At 36.7% G+C, this 10,376-nt stretch overlaps 1 non-coding gene across 1 annotated transcript; it reads right to left on the bottom strand.

Moving 5' to 3' along the window:
• Window positions 1–1,033: 1,033 nt before the first annotated feature.
• On the bottom strand, window positions 1,034–1,136 carry LOC132026375 (U6 spliceosomal RNA). The gene has a single exon (XR_009406887.1). It is a non-coding gene; the product is annotated as a U6 spliceosomal RNA (small nuclear RNA).
• Window positions 1,137–10,376: the final 9,240 nt, after the last annotated feature.

Below are 10,376 nucleotides of genomic sequence, written 5' to 3'. Positions count from 1 at the left end.
ATAGCATGACAAGTGGTAATGAATACTATGGAGAGGGAAAAAAAAATAGTGAAAGTGCTGTGGTAAAAGGGCTGTAATTCTAAATATGGCGGCCACAAAGGACACTAATGTAAGCGTGATCCTTGAGGTAAAGACACAGTGGAGGCAAGAAACTGACCCATGAATACACAGGAACAGGGGCGGCTTAAGCCTAATCAGTAGCAAGAACAAAATTTCCAGGGCAGGTGGTAGGAAGGGGCAGTGAGTTTGGAAAGTTTAAAAAAAAAAAAGGAGGCTAGGGACGCCTGAGTGGCTCAGTTGGTTAAGCAGCTGCCTTTGGCTCAGGTCATGATCCCAGCGTCCTGGGATCGAGTCCCACATCGGGCTCCTTGCTTGGCGGGGAGCCTGCTTCTCCCTCTGCCTCTGCCTGCCATTCTGTCTGCCTGTGCTCGCTGCTGTCTCCCCCTCTCTCTCTGATAAATAAATAAAATCTTTAAAAAAAAAAAAAAAAAAAAGAAGGCCAGTATGACTGGAGTGAATTGAATAAAAGTGGTAGGGAAGGCTCACAAGATGATAGAAGATGATATCTTTTAAAAAATATGCAGATACAGCTCAAGCAGATAAAACTGTTAAGTAGCCTTGGTGTCCAGTTGCAAACAGAATACAGAAAGAGAATACAGAAAAAAATAAAGTTGCTTATTCTAGACCACCTCGAAGTCACTCATCATTATTAGTCACTGTGCCTCTGAAAATGTCTTGGTCTCTCTTGCTTATTATTTATCTTTCTACAAAATAACTAGATTTCCAAATATATTATCCAAATAATATATAATCCCCAATCTACATCATTTCATATTCACATTCATAGTTCTACATTTGAAGTTACCACATACATGATGTGATAGCATGTAAATACTCAAGACTACCTACATTAAGTTTATAACCTTCCTTCCAATCTTCTCTTTTAGTAAATGAAATGGACATTGATATGGAAAAATCCTGTTGGCATAGTCCAACATCCATTCTCCTGTTTTTTGTTAAAGTCAGAAAACCAAAAACTATGGAATGCTTCATGAATTTGCATGTCATCCTTGCTCAGGGGCCATGCTAATCTTCTCTGTATTGTTCCAATTCTAGTATACGTGCTGCCAAAGTGCGTACTCTCTTATTCTCTTTATAACCAGGCCCAGATTTTAGGGGCTCATGTTTGCTGTTAGTGAAAGTCAACATTTCTCTAGCCTCTTTTTCCATGCATCTGGCAACGTGACCAAATTTTGGTGAATGACATGTGAGCAGAAGTGTTGTTTGGGTCTGGCTATTTAAGGTGAACCGACTTCGTCTATATTCCTGCTGTTACTTCTTCTTGCAATGAGGATATCATAAATAGAAATCTTAAACCATAGTCTTAAACAATGTGACGAAAGCTTAAAAACGGGAGCATTGTACTAGAATGTTGAAATAAAGAGATGGAATGTCTGGTTCATTGATGATATTGCAGAAGAACCACAGTATCAGTTTTGGAAAGCTTACCTATTATTTTTATGTAAAATAAAAAATATACACCTTTCTATTGCCTGATCATTTTTAGTTTGAATTGTTATGTTATAATGAGCTGACCATACATAAGGCTTACAATCATTCTCTTACTGGTCCATATTTAAAATCATCTTTTACTCTGCTTTAATTAATCTTATCAAGTTCTAGCAGTTCACCATCACATTCTGTTTATTTACCTGTGGATATTTAAAACATCTAAAACATATTTTCTCTAGGCAACTGCCCTGCTCTCATTTTTGGACTGAAGGCATTGTCTTACAGATATTGGAAAAATATTTATACATATATTCATATCTATTCCTTCTACTTTCTTGTATAAAACTGGCTATTAAGTTTACCAAGGCTATCCTAAGATATCCAACTTATACTTCCATAAACAATGTATTTGTCAGTATCATGCCGCATCTGTCTCCCATACCTGCTTATGAATCAATCATAGATACTTTACATATCTGAAGCTGCCAGGCAAGAATTTATATCTACTCTTATCAATGCTTGAGGTACTCTTTTTTTTTCATCAAAATATGTGTTGGATAGGATAACAGAAAATCATACAGACACAAACAAAAACACTGTAGCTTGGAATCTTGAGTTAAAGACTTCTTAGATGTTTAAACTTGGGAAATGTTCTTAGTCTTTCTGAATATCAATTTACTAATTGGTAAAATGTCAACTATGTCTTGCTCATGGTGATGGCTAAACTAAGTTCAAAATGTTAGCCTAGAGTTGAAACCATGATGGAACAAGAGGGAAAAGATTTATCCCTCCACCTTAAGAATACAACTATTTACAGTATCTATAAACAACAAGTGTAGGATAACAGTTTTCCGATATTGGCCAGTAGGCAAAGTTTTGCTGTGATCCTGCTTGGAAGGGAAACAATTGCTAGTAATTTCTGCCTCTAGGCACATTCCAAAGGAGCAGGTAAAGAATCCCAAACAGTTCATCACAGTCTGAGTTATGAAAGAATAAAAAATAGACGGTGGCTGGAAATTTCAAGACTTGCAAAAAGTCAGGACATAAACAGTAAAAGGGACCCAGAAATCACTACAGGACCCAAGATAAATGAAAATTTATTTCTACACAAAGATTTCCACAAAAAATTTTCAGGTTACTTTAAATATAGTAGCTCCAAACTGGAAACAACTCAAAACTAGAGACAAAGCAAATGTCTAATCGGTGTTTTAGCTCTTAGCTACTTGCTCCTTTGTACCCATCTGAACATTCTTTCTTAAATACTTCTAAGATAAAGCATGTGCTTATCCAATTAAATTTATCTTAATTTTACCAGTACATTACAAAACAGACTATCTTATAAGTTGTTGGAAACACAATGGATTGGCTGAATTGAAATCAGTTGTGTATCTTCAGTTCATTCAGCTTGATCAGATAGATTGGCCATATGATCCAGAATATGCCATCAGTTCTCTCTGAATATACTAATTCTGTTTTCCTCAGCTGAGGCTAAAGATAGTACCATTTGACTTAGAAGCATCAGATATCTATAAATAACACACTCCTTGAATAAATTGTTTAGTATAAAATCATGGATAGAAAGAAGGAAAAGATGAATAAAATAACTTGGATTATTATGTAGCAGATTTTCTGTGACAAGAGAAAGTATATGAATAACTAATGAAAAAAGTAAAACTAGATTATTCTCCCATTTGCATATAACAGATTAAATATATTGAAATAATAAAGGAATAATTATATCATGGAACTGATGTTCAACCATCTCCCTATCACAGTTATTTATTACACAGGAATGTATGTAGGTTTGTAATTCTTAATTATTTTAAATCATTGTAATTGTTATTGTTCATTGCTACCATGATATCTTTCTAGGTAGTATGTCTAGATACTATGTCTACCAAATAATTTAAATTGATTGGATTATGATCAACATTGTTTAAAGTTTTTGAAAATCTTTATTCTATATATATGATGACTATTCTTCAAGGCATAGAAAACAGACATCAACAAGAATAATACAAAACTATCAATATTTTATAGCAAAATTTTATGTGGCTTTTTAATATAGATAATTATACTTCAAATAGTTCAACATTGCCATGGAAGTTAGAATAAGTTGGCATAATTACTGGACTATAATGAAGAAAAATCAATTCAAAAGGATACCTACCCTGCTGGATTTATTTCTATTGTACCACTAATATTTTTCTAGAACTATTCATTAGATTTTATCTATTTTTTCTATGGAAAGCCATACAAGTGAAATGAAAGAGTCTGAGTATAGCTTATGCCATGCACAAAATATCTCCAGTTATTGCCACTATATAGCTGATGGCCCATAAAGCAAGATGCTTTTGAAAGGCCAAACATAAAACTGAGTTGTTAAAATGTATCACATCATTTTATAGATTAGGAAAGTGCTAAAATGATATGATATTTCAAAGATGCCACAACAATTAAGCAAAATGACCCCACCAATCATTTGTTAGGTTTAAAAATGCAGCCCCTCATAATTTAAAACACTCATTTGACATTTTACACAAAACTCAGGGACAAGCCTCATTTTTATGCAAAGAAGCATAACTGACTTGCACCTTCCTTTCAAGCTTCAAGAAAATTTGGTGATGGGGAAGGAATATAGTCTTGGAAGTTCAAAAACCTTGCTTTAAATCCCTAACTGCTCAGCACTAACTAGCTATCAAACTTTGGAAGCCAACAATGTCTCTGGACATGAGCAGGAGTTGCTATAACAGTGTCATCAGGATGGATGAGAATTTAAGATATAATGTTAGGCACATGATAATATTGTTCCAACACTACCCCCCACCCCCCACCCCAGAATTGCAATAAAGGAATTGAATATTGCAGCAGAAGCAATTGAGGGCAATAGCATGATATACAACACATGTGATGGGGGTTTTTGTTGTTGTTTTAAGAAACAATTGGGCCGATTTTGGAATTCTTGCATGTTAATTTTTAGGCACCTAAAGTAAAACGGAAGACATTCAGATACTTCCCATTAATTTATAAAGCAGAAGATGGTTGAAATAATAGTAATTATTAATAAAATTATACTCTTTACATAAACTCTCCAGTTTTTTATTTGCATAATATTTAGAATTATACAGGAATTGCATATAATGTATTATATATTGCTTTTGATGTATTTCATACTATTCCGACTATTTTTTTCTCTTACCTAGATCCTGTCATTATTCTGGGAAACACCTATCTCCACATGGATTATAGATTCAATAACCTTCTATATCATGTCCATGACTTCACATCACTCCAATTTAATCATATTTTCACAGGCACTGTATTAGTTTCTTAGGGCTGCTGTAATACAATACCACAAATTTGGTAGCTTAGAACATATTTTTTTTTTTTCCTCACAGTTCTGGATCTTTTTTTTTTTTTTTTAAGATTATATTTATTTATTTGACAGAGAGAGAGTGAGAAAGAGAGAGTGAGCACAGGTAGGCAGAGAGAGAGAGAAGCAGGCTGTCCACTGAGCAGGAAGCCCGATGTGGGGTTCAATCCCAGGACCCTGGGATCATGACCTGACCCAAAGGCAGTTGCTTAACCGACTGAGCCACCCAGGTGCCCCACAGTTCTGGATCTTGAGTCAAAAATCAAGGTGTTGTCAGGGTTGCACTTCTCCAGTCTCTAGGGGAGGCATTACTTGCCCTTTCCAACTTCTGATGCCTCCAAGCATTCCTTAGTTTATGACTGCATAATTCCAGACTCTGCCTCTGTCTTCATAGAACTTTATCTTTTTTTTTTTAAGATTTTATTTATTTATTTGACAGAGAGAAATCACAAGTAGGCAGAGAGGCAGGCAGAGAGAGAGCGGGAAGCAGGCTCACTGCTGAGCAGAGAGCCCGATGAGGGACTCGATCCCAGGACCCTTAGATCATGACCTGAGCCAAAGGCAGAGGCCACACAGCTGCCCCAAACTTTATCTTTTCTCTTATGTATAAGGATACTTGTCATTGAAGTTAGAGCCCACCTCACCTGGATAAACCAGGATGATCTCATCTTGAAATCCTTCTTTACATACGAAAGGCAATTTTTCCAAATGAAGTCACAGTCATAGGCTCCTGGGGTTAGGACGTGGATTTATTTTTGGAAGGACCACTATTCCCTGCCCTATAGTCACCATTTCAATGTTCTCATCGGCCACAGCCTTTTTAATTTGCTGTTTTTCAGTAGTTTGCTCCAGTCTTCTTCACAGGGATACCACTTTTTCACTGTATTCCTATATAACAATATGATCCTTCCTTGATTTTTTCCCCAGAAAGCTAAAATCCTAAAATTCAGCACATAAACTGTTTTCTTAAAAATGTCCCTATCATCATGACATTGCAAATACTTAATAAAGGTTAGACATTTAAACACTATTTTTCTGATTTGCACACAGGATATTCAGAGCTGCTGAAATAACATGCAAACGCAAACACACAGAGCTGCATTTTTATAATCTCATGATTGACAATGCAGCTGGGGTATGAATACTTCTTGGCACACAATTTATATTTTTCTAGCTAGATCTCTTAATCTATACAGATTTTTAAACTTCATTTTTTTCAAATACCTTATTCTAAATTTTCCTCATTCACTTTCATCTGATGGTCATCCAAAACACTCTCAGCCTTCTTTAAGAAAATGTGTTATCCCGACCCAATCTCTTTTCCCTAGTTACAGTGGAATAGGCATTCTTCACCTTTTTTTTTTTTTTAAGATTTTATTTATGTACCTGAGAAGGAGAGAGAGAGCATGAGAGGGGAGAGGGTCAGAGAGAGAAGCAGACTTCCTGCCGAGCAGGGAGCCCAATGCGGAACCCGATCCCAAGACTCCAGGATCATGCCCTGAGCTGAAGGCAGTTCCTTAACCAGCCAACCCAGGTGCCTCATTCTTCATCTTTTACCACAACCTGTGTTTTCCATTCCAGGTATATTCGGGTCCCTATGATCATCCCAAACTTCAGTAATTCACTAGAAGAGCTCAGCATATAGTTGTATTTGTGGTTATGATTTATTACAGAGGAAAGGATACAAAGCAAACTCAGTAAAAGAAAAAGGCAAATGGGATACATCCAGAGGAAAGCAAGAGTCCTCTCTCACTGGAGTTAATAGGACATGCTTAATTCCTCTGACAAGGAGTTGTAACATGTAGGAAATTCTGTGTACCAGGAAAGCTTCATAAGGTCTCAGTGCTACAGGCTTTTATTTGGGGCTGGTCACATAGGCAGTCTCTGCCTAGTACATATCAAAATTCTAGACTTGCAGAAGAGAAGTAGTTATTCATCATAAAGCATATAATTTGCACAAATAAGTTAGGCACAAGGAGCCACTCTTATAAGTTCTAGGGATGGTAGAAAATCTCCTGAAATCCACATTCCCTGATGACATTCAAGGGTCTGAAGGAAGACTCTTGTCCAGATTATAATCTCAACCTTCTCTTTTCTGCACATGCAGGCTTCTGCCTTCCTTTTATCTTTAAAAAAAATAATAAAATAAGAATTTCCCCAACTCACGCTTCCCTTCAGCTTCCACACTATCACTATCTTCACCTTTACATATAACAATCTTGAAGAATTTCCAGTCCTATATCCTTCATTTCCTCACTTAATTCTCATTCATCTAAGCACTCTCTAACTCTATCCTCAAACACTTCACTATAATTGTTCAAACATAAATCACCCACTGATATTCTGGGTGCTAGATAAGCCCAACGTTCTTACCATTTTAATCTGTCAGCAGCAAGCAAGCTGTTGACTCTGCATTCCTTTGAGAATGTTTTACTTTTTGATCTCTCTGGTCACTTCTCAGACATATTTCCTCTGTCCAACTTCTAAATGTTGCTTTGACACAGTGCTCTGCAAAAGCCCACTTTCTGCCTCATATAATTGGCCATTATGCCCTGGCCATGCCTATGTTGTTGTTCTCCCACATCACATCACATATGGGTGAACAAACTAGGTATCTTATCTAAAATTTCTCAAGTGATAGAAATTTTATTACAAATCTACTTAAAAAATAGGTAAAGGCCCTTACTTAAAAAAATGATCTCTTAAGGTCATACATTCCCCAGATAAATCCATTAAATAACTGCCAGAGGAATTGGTCCCTGTCCATTTCTGGGATCTCATCCAGTCTCATCCACATTAATCAGGTTTTATGTGCCAGGCTTTGTATTAGCCACTGGTGACAGATGTTTAATTGCTTACACATTATTCCTTTCCCATTTCTCCTTACTGAAAGTTATTATGCAAGTTCTGTACCATATTCTAAGAGGTATCTTGTGCAAAAACGCAATCCTCAAATTGTTGTATGATCCTTTTCTTTGATCCCTCTAGCTCCCTTAAGGCAAACAGGATGTCTAAAAATGGAGCCAACAACTTGAAGTAATCAGGCAACAAGTATAATGACTAAAGTCAACACATTAAGGATGGCAGAGCAGAATGATTGGTGAAGCCTGTGTCGATGACTGCTTTGTCAAACTGAGCTCTCTACCTATAAACTTGTATTAAAAAACAGCAACTCCTTTCTTTAAGCCACCATTAATTATGAGTTGCATTATTTATACCCCTGAAGTATCATTATTTGGTTCTTCTCCCAGGTTTCCTTGTCAGGTAGGTTGAGGTGAAGAGGAGAAATCCCTTATTGACTGATATTCATTCTTTAACAACGGTGTGCTTAGGAAAGTAACAAGCAGGTGTGATCAGGTTACATTAACAGGAATATGTTGAAAACATGCATGGCACTTGATTATCCTCAGCAGAAAATAATGCATTCTGAAAACTGCTAATCCTCACTGCATTCAGAGACTCAGGAAATGAGTAATAATAGCCAGTTTTTATTGAGCACTTATATGTACCAGTTATACGTTAGACCTCTCCATCATTTCAATCAAGACAATCTAATCTGGACATTATTTCAATCTAATCCTGACAATCACCCATTTTGTTATATTATCCATTATAGATACAAAGAAACAAAGGGTTGGAAATAATAGAACTAATTTGTTCATTTTCTGACAGCTATTAATTGCTGTGATCAGAATCTGAAGTCAGTCTCAATTCATAGGCCACTAAAAATTTCTGTATTCTTATCTAGTCAAAATTTCTTCCATAAATTCCAGGACAGTGTTTAGCCATGTACTAGATACCACCACTGAAAATTCTGACAGATAACAAATAAACATAACCTCAAACCTGAGCCTCCTTTTATCTCAAAAATGAACTCCATTACCTATGCATGTATATAAACAAGAATTTTCTTTCTCTCACCCCCTATCTCTGCTTATTGACTTGTCACACCCAGTGAATCATGAAGTCACATAGATTAATTTTCTTTAAAACTATGATACCATTAAGGGTCATAAAATCAGCTGAGTGGGTCATAATCAACATTTTTTAAAAAAATAAAATAGATAATAAGCTAAAAATTAAATTAAAATCAAGTAATCAGATCAATAAATGTAGAAAAACCAGTTGATAGAATTTGACACATATTCATGACAAAAACTCCCAGTAAACTAGCAGTATGGGGCACTTCCTCCACATGGTAAAGATTACCTTGAAAAATCTGCAGCTAACATTATACTTAATAGTGAGAAATTCAAATCTTTCCCACTAAGATCAGGTGAAAGGAAAGGATGTCTTCTCTCAAAATTCCTTTCCAACATTATAGTATAGCTTTAGCTAATGCAATAAGGTGAAAACAAACAAACAAAAACCATATTTAAGAATATATAAGAACAAAAATGGATTTTTATGCAGAAAATCTGAAAAAGATCTACAAAAAATTACTCTAATAAATACTGGAGCAAGGTTGCTCAATATAAGATCTATATACAAAAGTTAATTGCTAAAAAAAAAATTAAAAAAAAATTTAAGAAAAGTTAATTGCTATCAGAGTCAAAATGGAGGAGAAGTAGCCCGCTGAGACTACTTCAGCTAGCAGGAGATCAGCTAGATAGCTTATCTAAAGATTACAAACACCTACAAATCCATCGGCAGATAGAAGAGAAGAAGAACAGCAATTCTGGAAACAGAAAAACAACCACTTTCTGAAAGGTAGGACCGGCGGAGAAGTGAATCCAAAGCGACAGGAAGATAGACCCCGGCGGGGGAGGGGCCGGCTCCCGGCAAGCAGCAGAGCAACGGAGCACAAAATCAGGATTTTTAAAAGTCTGTTCCACTGAGGAACATCACTCCAGAGGCTAAACCGGGGCAAAGCCCAAGCGGGGTCAGCATGGCCTCAGGTCCCGCAGGGTCACAGAAGGATCGGGGTGAAAGACCCGCGGATCCCCTTACCCAAGAATCCAACACTGCCACTGGATGCAGCCAAGCAGTTACAGAAGGGCAAAAGAGCAATTAATAAGCAATTAATAACCTAATTTACGCCTAAAAGCCAGCAGTTCACAGAAAAGCAAACAAGCAGTTAGTTATCCTATTTATCTTCTAGGGGAGGGGTCTTTCATTCCCCCCTTTTTCTTTATCATGGATAGAATCTTCTATCCATTCATCTTGTTCTTGCATGTCCTGCCCTTGCATTGAGCTAGTCCAGGGCTCTGTTTGTTTGAGGAGTTGGTATCGCTGTGTCAGTACCATAGTCTGAACAGACAGGCGATCTTTAATGAACTGTACTAACCTGTTTAAGACACAAGGACCAAAAGTTAGAATTAATAACATGATGAGAGGGCCCATTATAGATGACAACAAAGTAGTAAGCCAAGGCAATCTGTTGACCAGTTTTCGCGGTGGAGAAGGGTGAAAAGGGGGTGCAAGGCATCAGCCCCTTCTCCATTCTCAGCCAGCCTCCTGCTCCTTCATCATTTCCCCCTGAACAATTTTG

Source organism: Mustela nigripes, chromosome 10 (genome assembly GCF_022355385.1).
Source record: "Mustela nigripes isolate SB6536 chromosome 10, MUSNIG.SB6536, whole genome shotgun sequence".
NCBI classification, from domain to species: Eukaryota; Metazoa; Chordata; class Mammalia; order Carnivora; family Mustelidae; genus Mustela; species Mustela nigripes.
The sequence above is the reverse complement of the archived record's forward strand: the minus strand, read 5'-3'. Positions and strand labels throughout refer to the sequence as shown.